We start from the raw sequence: 25,256 nt of genomic DNA, 5'->3' as shown, positions 1-25,256 counted from the left end.
TGGAAACAGAGATATATGCAGATTGCTAGGCAAAGAGATCTGCAGAAGAGAGATGAAAAAAAAAAAAAAAACTAGGAGCAACAACAAAAACAACATATACCCTGAGGATGGAACATGAAGCACGCCTAGAATGCTTAGGAACAGCAAAGAGGTAAGTATGGCTGGAGCCCACTGAGAGGAGAGAGCTATAGGGAATGTTAAAGAGGCCACATCTGGGATCACACTGTGAAAGTTACTGTAAGAAATCTGAGTGAAATGGAAAGCCATCTCCTGTAACATGTGATGACAGCAGCTTAATTCCAAGACTGCTAGACATCTACACAAGCATAATGTCCATACAAAGCACTCAAATTTGGTGGTTATAAAATATTAACTTGCAGCATTAAATTTGCAAATTATTAAATTACACTATATGTTCAGTTGCTGTAACTGACACCTAAGTATCAGTGATGAGAGCAAGGTAAATATGTATCTCTCTCTTGCATAAAAATCTAGGCATAAGCAAACCAAGGCTGGCAAGACACTCTCTAGTATCAGGGGCCCAAGTTTCTTACTAATTTCTTTTCTGTCTTTAGGATTTTGCCCTTATCTGTGTGTTCCAAAATGAAGCATGACCACACCACTACTCTCATGAGTAGGAGAGAGGAAAGGAAAATGTAAGGTTATACCTTTCCTATAAAGGTGTGACCAGGCATTTGAACACATCATTTCTTCCCCTAACCCCACTGGAGATTATTTAGTCACACAGTTACCCAAAACTGAAAGGGAGTCTGGGACATGTAGTCTTTATTCTGGGTGAACACATGACAAGTTAAAATTAGGAGTTCTATTATAAGGTAAGAAAAGGATAAAGAATATTAAGAACAATTAGTTGTCTCTGGTTTAAGAAGATTCAAATACATCCTTGTAGCCTATCTTATACTCAATAAAATTTAATTTTAAAATGCATTAAACATCCTTTAAAAGTCTGGTATAAAGGAAAGAGTACCTGACAAAAGGCCAAAGGATGTTTGTATTCAATACTATCACGAATCTACCAAGAATTAGCTGTGCAACCTTCTCTTACAGTCAGTATGTCATCCGTAGTACTGGATAGCACCTAAACAAAAGATTCTCCCCAAAACGTTAGAGAAGTCACTATTATCAAGTGCAAAATTATTCTAAAATACTGAAACTTGCACAATGATATAAAAATTCAAGGGTAGAAATATCTGGCCTCCAGCCCAAGGGACACCAGATGTGTCTCTTAAAAGCCAATAAAGTATGGGAGAAAATAATTGCAAATGAAGCAACTGACAAGGCATTAATCTCCAAAATATACAAACAGATCATGCAGCTCAGTAACAAAAAAACAAACAACCCAGTCAAAAAATGGACGGAAGACCTAAAGAGACATTTCTCCATAGAAGACATACAGATGGCCAAGAGTCACATGAAAAGCTGCTCAACATCACTAATTCTTAGAGAAATGAGAATTAAAACTACAATGAGGTATCACCTCACACCGGTCAGAATGGCCATCATCAAAAAATCTACAAACGGGAGGAGCTTCAAGATGGTGGAAGAGTAAGACATGGAGATCACCTTCGTCCCCACAAATACATCAGAAATACATCTACATGTGGAACAACCCCTACAGAACACTTACTAAACGCTGGCAGAAGACCTCAGACCTCCCAAAAGGCAAGAAACTCCCCACGTACCTGGGTAGGGCAAAAGAAAAAAAGAAAAAACAGAGAGAAAGAATAGGGACGGGACCCGCACCAGTGGGAGGGAGCTGTGGAGGAGGAAAGGTTTCCACACACTAGGAAGCCCCTTCACGGGCGGAGACTGCGGGTGGCAGAGGGGGGAAGCTTCGGAGCCACGGAGGAGAGCGCAGCCACAGGGGTGCGGAGGGCAAAGCGGAGAGATTCCCGCACAGAGGCTTGGGGCCGAGCAGCATTCACCAGCCCGAGAGGCTTGTCTGGTCACCCGCCGGGGCGGGCGGAGGCTGGTAGCTGAGGCTCGGGCTTGGAGGTCAGATCCCAGGGAGAGGACTGGGGTTGGTGGCGTGAACACAGCCTGAAGGGGGCTAGTGCGCCACAGCTAGCCGGGAGGGAGTCCGGGAAAAGGTCTGGAACTGCCTAAGAGGCAAGAGACTTTTTCTTGCCTCTTTGTTTCTTGCTGCGTGAGGAGAGGGGATTAGGAGCACCGCCTAAACGAACTCCAGAGACGGGCGCAAGCCGCGGCTATCAGCGCGGACCCCAGAGACGGGCATGAGACGCTAAGGCTGCTGCTGCTGCCACCAAGAAGCCTGTGTGCGAGCACAGGTCACTATCCACACCTCCCCTCCCAGGAGACTGTGCAGCTCGCCACTGCCAGGGTCCCGTGATCCAGGGACAACTTCGCCGGGAGAACGCACGGCGCGCCTCGGGCTGCTACAACGTCACGCCGGTCTCTGCTGCTGCAGGCTCGCCCCACATCCGTACCCCTCCCTCCCCCCAGCCTGATTGAGCCAGAGCCCCAGAAGCAGCTGCTCCTTTAACCCCGTCCTGTCTGAGAGAAGAACAGACGCCCTCAGGCGACCTACAACCAGAGGCGGGTCCAAATCCAAAGCTGAACCCCGGAAGCTGTGCAAACAAAGAAGAGAAAGGGAAATTTCTCCCAGCAGATTCAGGAGCAGCGGATTAAATCTCCACAATCAACTTCATGTACCTGCATCTGTGGAATACCTAAATAGACAACAAATCATCCCAAATTGAGGTGGTGGACTTTGGGAACAACGATATATGTATATTTTTCCCTTTTTCTCTTTTTCCATGTGGATGACAGTGTCTTGGTGCTCCGGCTGGGCATCAGGGCTGTGCCACTGACGTGGGAGAGCCAAGTTCAGGACATTGGTCCACCAGAGACCTCCCAGCTCCATGTAATATCAAATGGCGAAAATCTCCCAGAGATCTCCATCTCAACGCCAAGACCAAGCTCCATTCAACGACTAGCAAGCTACAGTGCTGGACACCATATGCCAAACAACTAGCAAGACAGGAACACAACCCCACCCATTAGCAGAGATGCTGCCTAAAATCATAATAAGGTCACAGATACCCCAAAACACACCACCGGACGCGGACCTGCCCACCAGAAAGACAAGATCCAGCCTCATCCACCAGAACACAGGCACTAGTCCCCTCCACCAGGAAGCCTACACAACCCACTGAACCAACCTTAGCCACTGGGGACAGACACCAAAAACAACGGGCAGTACAAACCTGCAGCCTGTGAAAAGGAGACCCCAAACACAGAAAGTTAAGCAAAATGAGAAGGCAGAGAAACACACAGCAGATGAAGAAGCAAGGTAAAAACCCACCAGAACAAACAAATGAAGAGGAAATAGGCAGTCTATCTGAAAAAGAATTCAGATTAATAAGAGTAAAGATGATCCAAAATCTTGGAAATAGAATGGAGAAAATACAAGAACCGTTTAACAAGAACCTAGAAGAACTAAAGAGCAAACAGACAACCATGAACAACACAATAAATGAAATTAAAAATTCTCTAGAAAGAATCAATAGCAGAATAACTGAGGCAGAAGAATGGATAACTGACCTGGAAGATAAAATAGTGGAAATAACTACTGCAGAGCAGAATAAAGATAAAAGAATGAAAAGAATTGAGGACAGTCTCAGAGACCTCAGGGACAACATTAAATGCACCAACATTCGACTTATATGGGAACCAGAAGAAGAAGAGAAAAAGAAAGGGTCTGAGAAAATATTTGAAGAGATTACAGTGGAAAACTTCCCTAATAAGGGAAAGGAAATAGTCAATCAAGCCCAGGAAGCGCATAGAGTCCCATACAGGATAAATCCAAGAAGAAACACGCCAAGACACATATTAATCAAACTATCAAAAATTAAATACAAAGAAAAAATATTAAAAGCAGCAAGGGAAAAACAACAAATAACATACAAGGGAATCCCCATAAGGTTAACAGCTGATCTGTCAGCAGAAACTCTGCAAGCCCGAAGGGAGTGGCAGGACATATTTAAAGTGATGAAAGGGGAAAATCTACAACCAAGATTACTCTACCCAGCAAGGATCTCATTCAGATTTGACGGAGCAATTAAAACCTTTACAGACAAGCAAAAGCTACGAGAATTCAGCACCACCAAACCAGCTTTAAAACAAATGTTAAAGGAGCTTCTCTAGGCAGAAAACACAAGAGAAGGAAAAGACCTACAATAACAAACCGAAAATAATTATGACAATGGAAATAGGAACATACAAATGGATAATTACCTTAAATGTAAATGGATTAAATGCTCCAACCAAAAGACATAGACTGGCTGAATGGATACAAAAACAGGACCCATATATATATGCTGTCTACAAGAGACCCACTTCAGACATAGGGACACATACAGACTGAAAGTGAAGGGATGGAAAAAGATATTCCATGCAAATGGAAATCAAAAGAAAGCTGAACTAGCAATTCTCATATCAGACAAAATAGACTTTAAAATAAAGACTATTACAAGAGACAAAGAAGGACACTACATAATGATCAAAGGATCGATCCAAGAAGAAGATATAACAATTGTAAATACTTATGCACCCAACAGAGGAGCACCTCAATACATAAGGCAAATACTAACAGCCATAAAAGGGGAAATCGACAGTAACACAATCATAGTAGGGGACTTTAACACCCCACTTTCTCCAATGGACAGATCATCCAAAATGAAAATAAATAAGGAAACACAAGCTTGAAATGACACATTAAACAAGATGGACTTAATTGATATTTATAGGACATTCCATCCAAAAACAACAGAATGCACTTTCTTCACAAGTACTCATGGAACATTCTCCAGGATAGATCATATCTTGGGTCACAAGCCAGGCCTCAATAAATTTAAGAAAATTGAAATTGTATCAAGTATATTTTCCGACCACAATGCTATCAGACTAGATATCAATTACAAGAAAAAATCTGTAAAAAATACAAACACATGGAGGCTAAATAATATACTACTTAATAACCAAGAGATAACTGAAGAAATCTAGGGGAAATCAAAAACTACCTAGAAACAAATGACAGTGAAAACACGACGACCCAAAACCTATGGGATGCAGCAAAAGCAGTTCTAAGAGGGAAGTTTTTAGCAATACAATCCTGCCTTAAGAAACAGGAAACATCTCAAATAAAAAACCTTACCTTATACCTAAAGCAATTAGAGAAAGATGAACAAAAAAACTCCAAAGTTAGCAGAAGGAAAGAAATCATAAAGATCAGATCAGAAATAAATGAAAAAGAAATGAAGGAAACAATAGCAAAGATCAATAAAACTAAAAGCTGGTTCATTGAGAAGATAAACAAAATTGATAAGCCATTAGCCAGACTCACCAAGAAAAGAGGGAGAAGACTCAAATCAGTAGAATTAGAAATGAAAAATGAGAAGTAACAACTGACACTGCAGAAATACAAAGGATCATGAGAGATTACTACATGCAACTATATGCCAATAAAATGGACAACCTGGAAGAAACGGACAAATTCTTAGAAAAGCACAACCTTCTGAGACTGAACCAGGAATAAATAGAAAATATAAACAGACCAATCCCAAGCACTGAAATTGAAACTGTAATTAAAAATCTTCCAACAAACAAAAGCCCAGGACCAGATGGCTTCACAGGTGAATTCTATCAAACATTTAGAGAAGAGCTAACACCTATCCTTCTCAAACTCTTCTAAAATATAGCAGAGGGAGGAACACTCCCAAACTCATGCTACGAGGCCACCATCACCCTGATAACAAAACCAGACAAAGATGTCACACAGAAAGAAAACTACAGGGCAATATCATTGATGAACATAGATGCAAAAATCCTCAATGAAATACTAGCAAACAGAATCCAACAGCACATTAAAAGGATCATACACCATGATCAAGTGGCGTTTATCCCAGGAATGCAAGGATTCTTCAATATATGCAAATCAATCAATGTGACACACCATATTAACAAATTGAAGAATAAAAACCATATGATCATCTCAATAGATGCAGAAAAAGCTTTCGACAAAATTCAACACCAATTTATGATAAAAACCCTCCAGAAAGTAGGCATACAGGGAATCTACCTCAACATAATAAAGGCCATATATGACAAACCCACAGGCAACATCGTCCTCAGTGAGGAAACCTGAAACCATTTCCACTAAGATCAGGAACAAGACAAGGTTGCCCACTCTCACCACTATTATTCAACATTGTTTTGGAAGTTTTAGCCACAGCAATCAGAGAACAAAATGAAATAAGAGGAATCCAAACCAGAAAAGAAGAAGTAAAGTTGTCACTGTTTGCAGATGACATGATACTATAAATAGAGAATCCTAAAGATGCTACCAGAAAACTAATAGAGCTAATCAATGGATTTGGTAAAGAAGCAGGATACAAAATTAATGCACAGAAATCTCTTGCATTCCTATACACTAATGATGAAAAATCAGAAAGAGAAATTAAGGAAACACTCCCATTTACCATTGCAACAAAATGAATAAAATACCTAGGAATAAACCTACCGAAGGAGACAAAAGATCTGTATGTAGAAAACTATAAGACACTGATGAAAGAAATTAACGATGATAACAAATAGATGGAGAGATATACCATGTTCTTGGATTGGAAGAATCAACATTGTGAAAATGACTATACTACCCAAAGCAATCTACAGATTCAATGCAATCCCTATCAAACTACCAATGGCAATTTTCACAGAATTAGAATAAAAATTTTCACAATTTGTATGGAGACACAAAACACCCCGAATAGCCAAAGGAATCTTGAGAAAGAAATACGGAGCTAGAGAAAACAGGCTCCCAGACTTCAGACTATACTACAAAGCTATAGTAATCAGGACAGTATGGTACTGGCACAAAAACAGAAATATAGACCAATGGAACAGGATAGAAAGCCCAGAGATAAACCCAGGCACCTATGGTCACCTTATCTTTGATAAAAGAGGCAAGAATATACAATGGAGAAAAGACAGCCTCTTCAATAAGTGGTGCTGGGAAAACTGGACAGGTACATGTAAAAGAATGAAATTAGAACAGTCCCTAACACCATACACAAAAATAAACTGAAAATGGATTAAAGACCTAAATGTAAGGCCATACACTATCACACTCTTAGAAGAAAATATAGGCAGAACACTCTATGACATAAATCACAGCAAGATCCTTTTTGACCCAACTCCTAGAGAAATGGAATTAAAAACAAAAATAAACAAATGGGACCTAATGAAACTTAAAAGCTTTTGCACAGCAAAGGAAACCATAAACAAGACCAAAAGACAACCCTCAGAATGGGAGAAAATATTTGCAAATGAAGCAACTGACAAAGGATTAATCTCCAAAATTAGAAGCAGCTCATACAGCTCAATATCGAAAAAAGAAACAACCCAATCCAAAAATAGGCAGAAGACCTAAACAGACATTTCTCCAAAGAAGATATACAGATTGCCAACAAACACATGAAAGAATGCTCAACATCATTAATCATTAGAGAAATGCAAATCAGAACTACAATGAGATATCATCTCACACCAGTCAGAATGGCCATCATCAAAAAATCTACAAACAATAAATGCTGGAGAGGGTGTGGAGAAAAGGGAACCCTCTTGCACTGTTGGTGGGAATGTAAACTGATATAGCCACTAGGGAGAACATTATGGAGGTTCCTTTAAAAACTAAAAATAGAACTACCATACAACCCAGCAATCCCACTACTGGGCATATACCCTGAGAAAACCATAATTCAAAAAGAGTCATGTACCACAATGTTCATTGTAGCTCTATTTACAATAGCCAGGACACAGAAGCAACCTAAGTGTCCATCGACAGATGAATGGATAAAGAAGATGTGGCACATATATACAATGGAATATTACTCAGCCATAAAATGAAACAAAATTGAGTTATTTGTAGTGAGGTGGATGGACCAGAGTCTGTCATACAGAGTGAAGTAAGTCAGAAAGAGACAAACAAATATCGTATGCTAACACATATATAAGGAATCTTAAAAAAATAAAAATGGTCATGAAGAACCTGGGGGCAGGACAGGAATAAATATGCAGACCTACTAGAGAATTGACTTGAGGACATGGGGAGGGGGAAGGGTAAGCTAGGAGAAAGTGAGAGAGTGGCATGGATATATATACACTACCAAATGTAAAACCAATAGCTAGTGGGAAGCAGCTGCATAGCACAGGGAGATCAGCCCGGTGCTGTGTGACCACCTAGAGGGGTGGGATAGGGAGGGTGGGAGGGAGACGCAAGAGGGAGGAGATATGGGGATATATGTATATGTATAGCTGATTCACTTCGTTATAAAGCAGAAACTAACCAACCATTGTAAAGAAATTATATTCCAATAAAGATGTTAAAAAAAATCTACAAACAATAAATGCTGGAGAGGGTGTGGAGAAAATGGTACCCTCCTACACTATTGGTGGGAATGTAATTGGTACAGCCACTACGGAGGTTCCTTTACAAACTATAAATAGACCTCCCATATGATCCAGCAATCCTACTCCTGGGCATGTATCCAGAGAAAATCATAATTCGAAAAGATACATGCACCCCAATGTTCACTGCAGCACTGTTTACAATAAGCAGGACATGGAAGCAACCTAAATGTCCATCAATGGATGAATGGATAAAGAAGATGTAGGACATATATACAATGAAATATTACTCAGCCATGAAAAAGAACAAAATACTGCCACTTGCAGAGACATGGATGGACCTAGAGATTGTAATACCGAGTGAAGTAAATCAGACAGAGAAAGACAAATATCATATGATATCACCTATATGTTGAATCTAAAAAAACGGTACTAATGAACCTATTTACAAAACAGAAATAGAGTCACAGGTGTAGAAAAGACACTTATGGATTAGCAAGGGGGAAGGGGGGGAGGGATAAATTGGGAGATTGGGATTGACATATACACACTACAATATATAAAATATTAATAGATAACTAATAAGAACTTACTGTATAGCACAGGGAACTCTACTCAATACTCTGTAATGACCTCTGTGGGAAAAGAATCTAAAAAGAGTGGATCTATGTATATGTATAACTGATTCACTTTGCTGTACACCTGAAACTAATACAATATTGTAAATCAACTCTACTCCAATAAAAATTAATTAAAAAAAAAAGCCAATACAACTTGTCTCTATCCTTGTACCTCTGTACAAATGGAACTCTATGACTGCCTCGTTGACAGGGCACAAGGACTGGGCTGAATGCACCACAGGACACTGGCTGACATCCCTGAGGTGGCACCTGATACACAAGCCAGATGACCTTTCTGCATAGATAAGGAATGAGCAGTTTGTTTTTACACAGCCAATGAATCCACCGCCACAATATTCATTCAAGGAAAGCCATCGGTTGCAAATGTGCCAGAGAACTCAAAGAAGTGCCTTATTTGGGCTTGTAAGTCATAGCAGAAGCTAAGATTATCTGTCATGTGTTGGAAATGCATTGGATATGCAAAATCATCTTTTTAGAGATTTTTGCTTCATTGAATGCATTTCCCCATAGCCCATTTGTGGTTCTAGTTTCTTGCCACTAGCTTTCCAATGCTCAGGAAGCATTCATTCACAGGGCCAAAGCCAGTTATGTCAAAAGTCTGGTCCTTGTCTCTGTCTCCATGAGTGCACTGAATTCTCCTCTAGAAGTACAGAAAGGAAAGTTTTCAGTCTTCATGTTGTAGCCAGAGTCACAGTTCCCAGGAAAGCCAGTTAGTCTGGAAAACCAGTATCCAAACATAAAAGAAAAAAGAAATATTATAGTGTCAATTGATGTTGCAACCTAACAAATTTTTAATAGAAAAAAAAATTTAAAGGAGGGGGCCTCACAAACAAACAGAAATGCAAAAATTTACAAAAGTGTCTCTCCATTTAGGTACTAACAAGTGTAATCTATCTGAAATAATTAGAGTGATTTGATGCTACATATTTTGATTTCAATATCTTTCTTTTTAAGCTGCAGGGTGAGGAACATGATTAAAATAAATGATTAAAACACATCCTGCTGTACATAATTCAACCGTTCCATTAGAATCAGGGATGTTGCTTTAATGTGTTAATTTTATGGTCTATTTAAAAGGCAAAACCTAGTTATGATGACATAGCACAAACAGATAAACATTCATACCTGCAACACCAAGAACTTCCACAGTAAACTTGGCAGCCCGTCTCTGTGGATAATTGAGGTGCACAACATACAGAGTTCAACTTATCCATTCTAATCTACTTCAAACAATGGGGATTGAGTCACTGGAATAAAAACTGATGCTTTCATTCAGTCTACCTTTAAAAAAAAAAAAAAAAAAGCCAGGCTATTTGGTACTATGGGCTGAAAAAAAAGACAAAATGTCAATGCACACGAAAACCTTTCAGGTCCTAAAATTGTTCTATCCTTACTATAGCTACCTTTGTTATAAACACTTTTATAAAACGGGGAAGTTACCCCTCCTTTAAAAATAAATCTTCAGGGCTTCCCTGGTGGCCCAGTGGTTAAGAATCCGCCTGCCAATGCAGCGGACACGGGTTTGAGCCCTAGTCTGGGAAGATCCCACATGACGTGGAGCAACTAAGCCCATGCACCACAACTACTGAGCCTGAGCTCTAGAGCCCGCGTGCCACAACTACTGAGTCTGCATGCCACAACTACTGAAGCCCGTGTGCCTAAAGCCCATGTTCTGCAACGAGAGAAGCCACCACAATGAGAAGCCTGTGCACCGCAACGAAGAGTAGCCCCCGCTCACCACAACCAAAGAAAGCCCACACGCAGCAACGAAGACCCAACACAGCCAAAAATAAATAAATAAAATAAATTTATTCCAAAAAAAAATTCTAAAAAAAAAAGATCTTCAAAAACTACTTTTGGCATACAAACTATAAAAAAAAATTGTATTAAGTGAAAATATCATTTACTTTAGAGTGATAAAGCCAGAATTTCAATCATGGTTCCACCATTTTCTCACATTTGGTGGGAGGATTCAATGATTCAATGAATATATACATTTCATATACATCATATATATATAATTAACTGTCATGTTATAGGCAATAAGCATATTTTAATTATCTCCCATTTTAAGCACAACGTTTAATATAAAAGACTGCAGTACACTGGTTAAGAGCATGGAGTCTGGCGCCACGACTCTGGTGTCTGCTTAGGTTTGAATCCTGGTTCTTTTGACTTTGTGTCTCTGTTCCACAGTTTCCTCTTCTGTAAAACTGGGTTAATAATAGTATATACTGCATAGGATTGTTATGAGGGTAAACTGAGTTCATTTATTTGTACTGAGGAGAAAGGGCCTGGGAAATCAGCCAAGGTGAAAGGAGGCCAGGAAGCTGCATGGAGTACCAGCTCTTCAGAGTAAAGCAGACATTGCCTTTAGTCTACACAATTGAGCCACAGAGGGAAGATGAGATTGGAGCCTCCAGGCTAGTCATGGACCAACTAATGCAGGGCAGAGCTTAGCCGTAGAGGAAAAGAACATGAGCGAGACACCACCAGCCAGAAGATGAGGCAGCACCTCTCGAGAGCTAACAATACCTGAGGGAGCTGCTTAGGTCTGAATGCCTCAGCAGTAGAGCCAATGGAGGCCACCAACACCCACACATGCTGGGCCCTTAGGCAATAGTTTAGACCTGCTGTGATGACAAACAGAAAGAGGAAATGATGTCTTTGCAGGCAGTTGTACGAGGAGGTAGACATCTGTTTTTCTCTCCCTCCTCCTGCTCCAATACAATGGGCATAAATCTCAGGAAGAAACTTAATAAAGTACTAGCTCCACACTTGAAGAGCTTACAACTAGCTGGTTAGACAAACATGCAAACAAAGAGATACTGTACAATTAACATGAGGACTTCATAACAAGGTATTGTTTGTGTTGGGTGCTGAAGGATGGGTATAAATTCTCCAAGCAGACAAGGGAGACAAAGGAATCTAGAGGTAACATTCGATGTGAATATCATGAAGAAATTCTCAGAGGCATGGAAGTGCACGATATGTTCCAAAAGAGTACTTAATTAGAATTATGGTTACCAGGGAAGGAATGGATGAGGAAGAAGTAGGGAAGAAGCTAGAAAGAAGAGCTCCAAGGGAGAAGTCTGGAAAGAGTTTCACATTAGATATTGAAGGGTCTTCCCTTTATGCTAAGATAAAGAGTAGGAGTTTATTCAGTAGGAAATCAGAAACTGTCAAGAGTTTGAACACAGGGGAGTGTGACATGGTCAGATTTACATTTTGATCTGTATCACCAATAGTAATATGGAAAGTGCACTGGAAGGGAGAGGCTGTGGCATAGAAAAGAGGTTCAGTAATGCAGACCACCAGAACTGTGTCCACAGCAGTTACATTTATCAAAAATGAGACAATAAAAAAGGATGGGGACTTTTGAGTCCCAAGTATCATAAATTCTCTCCCTTATTTTTTTAACAAGTCATGAAAATCAACTGGTGGGGAATAATTGTAAGAGTAATACCTGATATAAGAAATTTTAGTAAAGGAAATAAACACTATTTCAAGGTAGTAAAAGATCACATTTTACTAGACCAGAAATCTCCCTAGGCGTTAGTAAACCATCACAAACCATTAATTTCATGGTTGTCTACTCTGTAAAAACCTATGGCTGAGTTGCTTCATAAATACATACATACATACGCACATAATATATATATATATAATATATACATATATATATATATATTATGTACGTATGTATGTGTGTGTGTATATATATATGTGTGTGTGTATATATATATACACACACACACATATATACATACATAAATGGAACAGACCACACAAATACCCCCAAAACATCTGATGCTGATAAGTAAATACTGTCATTTACTAGAGGTTTAACTCCATATTGACCCCACTTTAGCTCTCTATTTGACCCTTCTTTTCCAATTGGGAGAAGGAAAGTACAGTAAATGAGCCGTAATTTTTGGCAATGCATATTTAAAATAAGGTCTGCCAAGTTAAAACCTGAAAATGCAGCAGCTGTTTGCATAAAACATAGGCCAAGAAATTCCTGCATGACTGACAATATGCTTTTGCTTCTGGCCACACAATCTCTGACCAGGTATTCATTTCAGCAGCTGTCAGCCAAACCTTGAGAGGAGAGTTTTTCTCACTATAGAGGAGAAGATCCCTAAAAGAGAAGGATTAAGTGTTGATACACAATAATGGGAGTGCTTCTAAGGAGGAAATCTGTATATTCAACCAGGAGGCAATCTACGTGGGAACGGAAAAGCAACCATTCTCACAGTGTAGGCAGATTAAACACGGCACATATCCTGAATATTTGGAGGAGTGTCTTACTTCGTTTGCAGAAGAGAGCTCCCAGGGCCAGTCCATGGGGCCTGGGACTAAAAGATACTGTTTCCTAAGCTGTGTGGAATGTGCCTTCCGGATGCTGGCCACACCAGGCGCCCGTATCTCTGTGATGGCAACAGTGGAAGGGGCAGTGGCAAACACTGAGAAAGTGTCTAAGGCAGCACCATCTCCCACATCAGCCTGCAGCTGTGATGGGACCAGGGCCAAAGGCATTTGTGGAAGCAGTCCAACAGGGGCAATGGCTATTGCCTGGCAAGGGGGCAGCCAGCAGGTGGGGAAATAACGCCTAAGGCTCAAAATGTAAAGAAATTCCACAATGATAACTGCAGTTAATGGCACCAAAGACACAGCAATAATTTTAGAAAATGAAAACTTGGGGGAGTAGGGGGCAAGTAAATAACCCGTTCGCTTTCCATGTTCAACTTCGTAACAGAGGGAGGAAAGTCAGACAGATGGAGATAACATCACACTTACTACTGATAAAGCTGATTGCAGAATGTGGCTCAAGATCTGCAGTTAAATGAGCTTGTTTAGACTTCATCCTAAATTAGACACTGGCATAGCTAGACAACAGCAAGCAAGAGGCAGACTTGGTGGAGAAAATACCAGAATTTAATGCCCTGTGGGCAAACAGGCTCTAAAAAGTAAGAAGGAGTTGGACTGGGCACATTAGGAATTGAATGTTCCTAACATAAAATTTCCTAGTTTTTCATCCATAGGTAGGAGTGACCAGAGAGCGAATAGAGGCTCTTCCCCTAATCCACCATAACTTTTCCTCTAGGAGAGTGAAGTGCTAATTTTCCATCCTTTTTGGAAATATGAGGAGGGGGGAAATATTATTACATTAACCATAAAAATAATGGCAACTATTATTTATTAAACATTTGTTGTCTTCCAGCACTGTGCTTTGTGTATTATCTAATTAAACCCTCACCACAACCTCATAGGTAGGTATTGTTTTTAAACCTCATGTTCACACGTAACTACACAGAATCTGAGGATTGGTTCCTTGCCCCACGTTACATAGTTATGAAGAGCCAAAGTCTGGAGTTTGTGCTTCAACCCCTACACCCTTCTGCCTCCTGCAAGTGAGGGCTGTGAGCGCCTAAGTACTCAGAAGAAAAAAGAGAAAGTAAAGAGACTGGATAAGGAATGAGGTGAGCTCAAGTCCCATATATTACCAGGCGGACAGGGGAACTAACAAAGGCCCTTGGCTTAGTTGTAACCTACATCCTCTGCATGGTTAGTTCCACCGTTCCACTGTTAAACTCTTTTTTAAGCATGTTCTTTCTTCTTTTCCCCACAGCTTTAATGAGGTATAATTAATATACAAAAAAACTGCATATATTTAATGTATATAATTTGGTGAGCTTGAACATATGCAGAACCTGTGATACCATCACAACAATTAAGGTAATAAACATATCCATCGGCTCCAAAAGTTTTCTTGTGTCCTGCTTTTGTGTATGTGTGTGTGTATGTGTGTTTGTTAAGAACACTTAATATGACATCTACACTCTTTAAAAAATTTTGTGTGCTTACCACATTTTCTTTATCCATTTGGCCATTTGGGTTGTTTCCATGTCTTAGCTATTGTGAATAATGCTGCAATGAACATGGGAGTGCAGATATCTCTTCCAGATTTAATTTCCATTCTTTTGGCTATATACCCAGAAAAGGGGTTGCTGGTTCATACGGTAGTCTATTTGTGATTTTTTGAGAACCCTCCATACTATTTTCCATGGTGGCTACATCATTTTATATTCCCACCAACAGTGCACAAGGGTTCCAATTTCTCAACACTTGTTACCTTTTTTGTTGTTCTTGTAATAGCCATCTTAACAGGTGTGAGGTGACATCTCATTATGTAGATAAACTCTTCAATGCAAAAATATAGGTATATTTTTTCACAGAAGCTAAGGATTCTTTAATCATATCATATACATGGAACACATGGTTCCATATTGTAAGCACATGTTGAGAAAAGGTTTACAGATATTGATTTTGGTTGTGGCCAACTTAAATAAGCCTACCATAACCATCCTTTTACCTATATCTACAGCCTCTAAATATTGCTGGTGAGAGACATAGCAGTCTATTTACAAAAGCAAATTCTTTCGCAAGTATAGAGCAACGTCATGCCAAACGAAGTACTCATGGTCCAAGATACTTAAACTGCCATCAACCTATAAAAAGCAAACCCAAATAGATTATTTGCATTAAAGCTATTATAATTCTTAACGTTTGGTGATAAAGAGCAAAAATAGGATAAAATACCTATTTTCACATGTGATTTGAATAGTTAAGTCAGAAACAGAAAATATTGGGATATTTTCATGTCTCTGTAAATTTGTTCTCATACTAAATGGCCTTCATATGCTTTTCAAAACAAACCCCAACTTTTTCAACATCTGAGCCATATAATAGTCTACTAAATAAACACTTAAGGAGATATTTAGAGCACTATTTGCATTATTTTGGCAGAGTAGGAAAATACAATATAAAAATAGCATCTCAAGGGAAGATTAAATTTTTTACAAAGGTGCCAATAATTCACCAGTGGTCTTTGGTTTCCCCATTTGTCAACCTTGCTATCTCTGTTCTACCCTTGCTGTTACTCATACCCCTCTCCAGATGTGCATGGTATCACCAGACTAGATTTCTTCTATCACAAAGAGAAATTATCTACTTAATAAGTTGATATATGTCCCTACATAAATGTATTTTTAAAGATGAGTCTACAGCATGATTGCAGAGCTAAAACAAGGCAGTAGATTACTATATGTGGAATTCCAAACACAAATAGAGAGAGGAAAATCTTGCTGGTTCTCTTAAAATTATACCATATAGATGACACCCTATAGCCTCCCCTGCCCCCAAATCAAAGCTGATTCCAAAAATATAAGTTGTGGAAAAAGGATTTAAAGTGTGTAAGTTCATGAATAAACAGAATAATAGAGTCAAGTGGCTCTGGGAAGGCCTCCCCTTCCTTCAGTGGCTTCCATACACAGCTGATTGCTAATCAAAATTCCAAAATTAGTTTCATTTTGTTGTCTTTTTTAAATGTGCATATTCCTAAAATAGATAGCATTCTAAGTTTAATAAAGCATCCAAGCAACATTTTCTAAAATACTTCTATGTGCCGGACCATGTGCTAGGTACTAAGGACACAAAGACATTTATGAAAGGAGTTCAGTAATCAGGTAGGAACCCAGGCCATGTAAGCAATTAACTAAAAGACGGTATAATAAGGGCTGTAACAGATAAATGCATGCAGAGCTGTGGGAGCATGGAGATGAGAATAATTGAGTTACCATGAAAAAGTCTCAGAAGACTTTTTATAAAAGGTGACTTTTTAACTGGATCCAAAATGAGTGTAATTTTGATCAAAGGAAGAAGACAGCAAGCACGAAGCTGCAGAGAGTTGAAAAGACTCTACAAGGAGAAGAAACAGGATGTGTGCACAAAATAATCTCTATTTACACCTTCTTTTAGGTCATAGAGAAAAAGGTATCTATGTCTAAACTCACAGAACATTTATGCATCTCCCCCTAGTTACAGCTAAAGACATATCTGTGCATTAATAAATTTATATGCTAAAATGTGAGCTATTTTTACTGAGAAAATATATAATAACAGAGATATAGGTAGAAGTAGAAATGATTAGATATGTCAGCAGACATCCAGCTAGAAACTTTTTAAATTGTGATTTTATCATTTTTCACCTAAATGAGTCCAGCTGTCTACTTACTTAATATTTCTGAATGCTTACCAGTTGCCATGTGCTTTTCAAGGCACTGGGGATTCACTGAAGAATTAACCAAAGTAACCTGATTTCACAGAGCTTATATTCCTAAAGAAGACGGAAAATAAACAAGAAACTAGTATGTAATATAATTCGAAGTGTGACTAAATTGAAGAATCTTGCAAGCAGCTAAGGTGGAATTACTTGCAGAAACCAGTAGTCCTCTCAGGAAAAAGTAGAAGAGCCAGGTAAAAGGAAAATAAAGAAGCTTTTGATTTAAGGCATTAGAGACTGGCTGAGGCTTCTAGAACTCCAGGAGCCAAAATCACAGAGACACTGGAACCACAGAGAGGTGAGCAGACAACCTGTTGGCCATTTCTTCTCTCAGGAAATTCCTGGAGTGAGACTAAATGTCAAGAATTAAGTCAGGGGACTACACACCCCTCTGTGTGTGCAGGTGTCAACTGATGCTTGTTGTGTCCACATCTGAGTAACAGGGTCTGGAAAACTAAAACTAGAAAATTGTGCTATGACACACTGCTAAAAGAAACTGTCCTTTGACTCTGACCCAGGAGTCTCATGACTTCTGTTAAGGGGCAGAGAAGTCAAAAGAGCTTTGAATAATCTCGTGCGACAAAAGACACCAAAAAATTATGGCTGCCAATCCACAAGGATCCCAGATCCTGGAGAGAAGGGAGACCCAGAAAGTGTGCCTGATGCTGCAGGTTTCACTTTGATATATTTGATTAAGCAACAAGAAGCAAGGAATTAAGCTAGATTAAAAACCGCTGAAATGCAGAATGAATTTTTCTGTAATCTTCCACTGCTAACAAGACAGAAATTGTTGTTCAAGACCATCGAAAAAACAGGAGACCTAGAAAATTCCCAGGCTCTCAGTTTCTCATTTGGAACTTCTGGAGAGCTACACATATGATATAAGGAGAACCAGAGTCTACAGAATTTCAACCATCCCTAAGTCATCTCAATCCCGTTAGGAGACAATTTTCCATGGGTCTCTTGCATTTATTCACATCTTATAAGCAGAGGAACTTACTGTCTTTGTTTCATACTATCTTTCAAGAATGTTTTTATAGTGAACAGCCATGGAGGAGAGAGACAGTGTCTTTCTCTGGAGCAAAGGGCAGGTTGTTTAAATGCTGTAGATGTATTCTATATATGGATAGAAATTTACAGAGATCTATAGATCCATTCAGGTTATTTATTTTTCTTGAGTGATCACTGGCAGTTTTTATCATTCAAGAAATTTGTCCATTTTATATAAATTGTTGAACTCATGTGCACTGAATTCTTTACAGTAGTCTCTGCTTATTCTTTTAATGTCTGTAAGGTTTGTGGTAATGTACCCCTTTTCATTCCAATATTTACAATTTGTGTTGTCTCTCATTTTACTTGGTTAACCTGACTAAAGGTTCATCAATTTTACTGTCATTTTCAAGAAACTGGCTTTTGCTTACTATAATTTTCTCTCATATGTTTCTGTTTTTAATTTCATTGGTTTCTGCTCTGTTATTATTTCTTCTATGATATTTGCTTTGGGCTTAATTTTCTCTCTTTTTTTTTTTTTTCTAGTCTCCGGAAGTGGAATCTTAAATTGTTGATTTAAAACTTTGCTTTTCAGCAACCTAAGTGTCCATCGACAGATGAATGGATAAAGAAGATGTGGCCCATATATACAATAGAATATTACTCAGACATAAAAAGAAACAAAATTGAGTTATTTGTAGTGAGGTGGATAGACCTAGAGTCTGTCATACAGAGTGAAGTAAGTCAGAAAAAGAAAAACAAATACCGAATGCTAACACATATATATGGAATCTAAAAAAAAAAATGGTTCTGATCAACCTAGTTGCAGGGCAGGAATAAAGATGCAGACGTAGAGAATGGACTTGAGGACACGGGGAGAGGGAAGGGTAAGCTGGGATGAAGTGAGAGAGTAGCACTGACATATATACACTACCAAATGTAAAACAGATAGCTAGTGGGAAGCAGCTGCATAGCACAGGGAGATCAGCTCAGTGCTTTGTGACCACCTAGAGGGGTGGGATAGGGAGGGTGGGAGGGAGGTGCAAGAGGGAAGGGATATGGGGATATATGTAGACATATAGCTGATTCACTTTGTTATACAGCAGAAACTAACACAACATTGTAAAGCAATTATACTCCAATAAAGATGTTAAAAAAAAATTGGGAGCTTTAAATTTTGGACAACATTACTTTTGAGGGACCCCTCCTGTTCCCTTTCAGTTATGGTTGTTTTTTTAAACTATTCTAAAAAAGCATGGCAAAATTTAATATATTCTTTGTTTAGGGTTTCAACATGACTCACTATTTTCTGAGCATTCCATCTTTTAAATTGTTTTATTATAAAATATACACAAAGAGAATAATGTGTAAGAAGACACTTTGAATAATAAAATGAACACCTGTGTATTCACCACCCAACTTAATTAATTATTATCAGTCCCTTGTAGCTATTACTCTGGATTTTATTAATAGTCCCTGTGCTTTTCCTCATTGTTTCATCTCATGTGTATGTATCCCTAAGAAATATAGCTCCACTTGCCTGTTTTCTAAATGTGTAAACTGGAATATTTTATATATCTGTGGCTTTTTTTGTTTTGGCTCAATGTTAATATTTTTATGTTAATATTTTTTGAGATTCATGCATATTGATGCATATATCTGTGGTTTGTTCATTTTCTTTGCTGTATACTATTCCATTTTGTGACTACATCATGATGTCTGGTAGGGAAAGTTCTATTTTGCTTTTGTTCAGGATCATCTTAGCTCTTTGCATTTCCATATAAATGTAGAATTCACTTGTCCAATTCCATGAAAAGCCCCTTAGGGAGTTTGGATGAAATTACATGTAATCCATAGGACAATTTTGGAGGAATTAATATCTTAATGATACTAACTCTTCATATCCATGAACAAGTTATAGCTCACCATGTATTTAGATCTTCCTTACTGTATTTCAACAAAATTTTTAAATGGTCTTCATAAATGTTGTTGACAAATAATAAACAATCTATAATAGGAAAAAAAATCCTTGTAAAGCAACTATACTCCAATAAAAATTAATTCATTTAAAAAATAAATTTAAAAAAATAAAATTTTGCTTTTCAAATAAAAAGCATTAAAAGCTATAAATTTAACTCTAAACTCCTTTAGCTATATCCCACAAATTTTGACACATAGAACTTTTTTTTTCATTTGATTCAAAACATACTTGAATTTCCTTTGTGACATTCTCTTTGAACCATGGGCTATTTTGAAGTGTTTATTTTCAAATATTTGGAAATCTTTCAGCTATCTTACTGTTGCTGGTTTCTAGTTTAAATCCCATTTGATGTGAGAACAAACCTTAAATGATTTTGATTCTTTATTGGTCTATCTTGAATAATATCTATCTTGGTGAAAGTTCCATATGCTCTTGAGAAAAATGTGTATTCTACTGCTGTGATTTGAAGTGTTCTATATGTATCTAATAGATCCATTTGGTAAATAGTGTTGTTGAAATCTGTTTCCTTACCAACTTCCTATTTGTTTAATCTAATACTTAAAGTTGAAGTCTCTAACTCTACTTGTAGATTTATTTCTCTTATCAGTTCTATCTGTTTTATTTTATATACTTTAAGCTGTTGTTAGGTACATACATATTTAAGATTACTGTCCTTTTATTGAATTGTCCCCTTTATCACTATGAATATTGTCCCAGTACTATTCCTTATTCTGAAGTCCACTTTGTCTGGCATTAATATAGACACTTTAGTTTTCTTTTGATTAGTGGTTTCACACTATATTATTTTCATATTTTTACTTTAATCTATTTCATTATATTTAAAGTAGATCTTCTTGTCAGGACATAGTTGGGTGCTACTTTTTTATCCAATCTGAAAATCTCTAATTTTTATTTGGTATATTTTCACAGTTTAAATTTAATGTAATTATTTAAATAGATTGGTTTTAAATCTACTAACTTATCTCCAATTTGGGGTTATTATTGAAAAGTTTTACACGTCCTAATGACTGCCGTAGAGTTTACAATATCCACATGTAATTAATCATGCACTATAAGGAACTTACAACATTGTAATTTAAATTCCTTTCCTATCTTTTGTGCTATTATTGTCATGCATTTTACTTTATATATACCATAAACATGTAATACTTTGATACAATGTTTGCCTTTCATAGTTATCTTTTACAGAAATTCAAAATAAGAAAACTAAATTTAAATTTTTCCTTCATGAATGCCATTTCCAGCACTCTTTCTTTGTGTAGATCCTAGTTATTGTCTGATATCTTAGTCCTTATTTTTGAAGAACTTCCTTTAAGGAATAAATAATAGGTATGCTAGTAAGGAATTCTCTCAGTTCTTGTTTTTTTCTGCACTCCTTCAATTCTATAAAATATTTTCTTTGAGTATGAAATCTGGGCTGACAGGTTTTGTTGTTGTCATTCCAGCACTTTAAGATGTTACTCCCTTGTCTCTAGATTTCATAGTTCATGATGAGAAGTCTGTTCCAATCCTTACTTTTGTTTCTTTGTATACAATGTGCACTTTTTATCTGGCAGCCTTCAAGATTTTCTCTTTGTCTTCAGGTTGTAGCAGTTTGAACAGTTATGTTTCTAGGTGTGTTTGGAAGTATTTATTGTTTGGTGTTCTCTGAGCTTCATAGATCTATAGTTTTTATAATTTACTGCTTTTGAAAAATTCTTGGTCATTATCTATTCAAACATTTCTTCTGCTCAGTCTCTCTTCTCTCTGATTCCAATTCCATTTATTTTGTACCATTTTCTACTGTTCCTTAGCTCTTAGAAGAACTGTTATGGTTTTATGTTTCATGCTTGTCAGTTTGGAAGACTTCCCTTGACCTATCTCCAACTTTACTCTTTTTTTTTTTTTTTACTGTATTGATTGTACTGATGAATTCATCAAAGGCATTCATCTCTTCGATAACCATGCTTTTAACTTCTTCTATTTCCATTTGGTTCTTTATCATAGTTTCCATCTCTCAGCTGAGATTCCATATCTATTCATGCATATTGTCCACTTTTTCCTCCAGAATCTTTGTCACATTATTCAGCTATTTTAAATCTAAAATATGAATCATATTTGATCTGGTTCTGTTGATGGTTTTGTCTCTTGACAGTGTATTGTTGCTTTTTTCCCCCTTGCTTCTTTGTATGCCCTGCATTTTAGCTGAAAGCTGAATATCTTGTGTGGAAGAGTAGAGATGACTGTAAATAGTATTTACGCCTGGAAATAGGAATGCCTTTTCTCTTTGGATTATAAGAGTTTGTGTCAGTCTAGTCAGGAATTGAGCTGAGTCTATTTTTTTTTTGTTATTTTGGCTTCTATGGTTACCCTCAGGGTACCACAAGCTTCAAATTCTCTGGTTTTAACTTGTACTTAGAGTGAGGAATACTTTTTCAGAAGATTTTTTCTCAAGGTCTGCTCACCTCTCAGTTTCAGGCTTTTCCTTTGTGCTTGAGAAAAGAGCTCTCTCTTCACTTTACCCTTCTCCCAGCATTATACATATGACAACTGCTATAGGTCACTTGCCAGCCTGATAAAGAAGAGTGGAAGAGGGGGTACAGGGAATCATTTTCTGTTGTTCTGGTTCAACCTCAATCTGAGGAAGGCACTGTGTGTCCAGATCTTGGATATGAGGCCTTTTTTGTGGTCATACTCCTCCCCCAAAGGTAGAGCTCTAAGTGGTCTAGGCTCAGGGTGTTTTTCTGTCCCTCCCCTAAGGGCAGATTGTGTTTTGTTTTTTCCTTCACCTAATTGCAATGCATGTTCACTTCTGGTCTGAGGGTGACAATATTTGTTGTCCTTCCCACATCAGCTTAAGCTTTTACCCCATAAAGAAGATAAGAGAGAAAGTTCTAGGTGAGGCTTTACACCTTTTCCACAAGAGCTGTTGTTCTCCTCTCCCATACCTTCACCAAAATAGAGGCTTTCTCAGGTCTCCAACCCAGCCCCTAATCTCTCTTATAAGTACATACATGGTGAGGTCTGTGGAGAAGATCGTGTACATATGTGCAATTTCTCCTTGTGACTGTAGCTCCCAAGAGATTGTATACACTCATGCTGGTCCAAAGTCAGTCTGAAGTAATTTGTCAGAAATTTTAGTTGAATTCTCATGAACAGCTTGCATGGGGTTTAACATTTTCCCCAGGAAAGAAATTGCTCACATTTTGCTTCTCCTTCCAGAAGAATGTTTTTCTTTAGATTTTGAGTTAGTTGATTGCTCTACAACTTCAACTTTCTGATAAATTCAAGGACAACTATTAATTTGCAGATTATCTCTCTTTTTCATTGTAAGGGTAGTAATGATGCTCTTTCCAGCTTTCTACATCCTAAGTAAAAGCCAGATGATCACTTTCTCTCTTTTATTTTAACCACTGAAATACACAGTTCCTTTGTATATTGAGGAAATATACTCATTCCTGCCCATTTTTATAGCACTAGCGTTTTCGAAATTTATGCATTACTACAAGAATTAGTCTAATAATGACAAAATTATGTGTGGGAAATAATCTAACACTTATCGAAATGTTGAGCCCATACCTGTGGATTTACTCTATGAAAATACTTCAGTCCGCTGGCATGTACGGCTTCTATTATGGTCATATACAAACAGATGGCACAGAAGTGTCAGTTCTCACATCATAAACTCATGGAATGACAGACAAGTTAATGAAACACATGTCCTTTTTTCTGATATTAATTGCACCACCATATGATAAAATACTTTAAAATTAAGCTTTATAAGATTCTATTTGCCATGGCAAATTATTTACTTGGAAGAAAGTTGTCTTTCAATGAATTTCATCAAATTAACTAGAAGTAAAGAAATTAAATTAGCAATTACTCTTAAGTTAATATCAGTTTATGTCCTAAATAGTAAATAAGTAACTCATATTTGGCCTAAGTAGTAGCTCATGGGATTTAACCTATAAAGATTAGGTGCATTTAGTCTGGATAAATAAGTTTGGAAAAAAATTCTTCTTGAAAATCTTGGAAAATAGAGGGTTTGGGGGGAAATTTGTTAAGCACAGGTCAATTTCCTACCAGATAAAAAGGCATGTTTATAATTAATCTGATGGTGATAAAAAGGCTTTTAATTAGATTTCCAACGCAAAATGGGAAAGGATAGGTTTGGAGTCAAACACAGAAGAGTTGAGCCATCTGCTGTCAACTAGCTCTTGCCAACATCTGATTTGCAAGTTAAATTATTCCAGCTGATGACATATGACATTTCTTTCTTCTTTTTAATATCTTACTCAAAATGAGTTTGCTGCTCTGCCACTTGATTAAATAGTAAATTTAATCTACTTAAATAGTAAATTTAATTAATTAAATAGTAAATAGCTCTCAAATGCTGAGGTTGGACTTTCAGAAGTCATAGCCGTTGCCATAATGTTCCTCAGTAAACAAATCTAACTAAAGAAACATAGATCTGAGTTGCTGGCTCATGTATTATTGTTCTGTGACATGATTCTGAGTTAGAGAAATTTGACCTCTGAGATATTCACATTTGGAATTTACAAACTTAAAATTTTCTTCACAGTTTTAGGGTAATGAGGCAGAGGAAACAAGAGTCACCTCTCTAGGTTTTGATCCATATCTGAGCAAAAAGGAAAGATGGTTTAAAGAAGTCAAAAACCTATTTGAACTCATTGCTTCATCTCTAGCATGATGAGTTTATCACCCGGCAAAAGAGTTGAGACTTATACTGCAGAAGCTCTCAAAAATTTAAACCATAAAAACACTGCAAAACAATGTGTTCTTATTCCCTATGGCCTAAAGCTGAAAAATTCTGTTTCTCTCAAGGTTTTAGGCTTATTAATAGCTACAGTTTTGCCTTCAGAATTATTGATCCAAACTGCCTTGAATTAAGGCCACAGCTTTTTCCAAACTTTTCAATCACTTAGCCTCCACAGAAATCTCCATAAACAATTTTATCATAACCTAACTAAATCAACCTATGTATGCCAATAACTATAATGCAAAGTGTGTGTGTGTGTGTGTGTGTGTGTGTGTGTATTTGACAAGGCAC

Source organism: Balaenoptera musculus, chromosome 4, assembly GCF_009873245.2.
Source record: "Balaenoptera musculus isolate JJ_BM4_2016_0621 chromosome 4, mBalMus1.pri.v3, whole genome shotgun sequence".
NCBI classification, from domain to species: Eukaryota; Metazoa; Chordata; class Mammalia; order Artiodactyla; family Balaenopteridae; genus Balaenoptera; species Balaenoptera musculus.
This window is presented reverse-complemented; position numbering follows the sequence as displayed.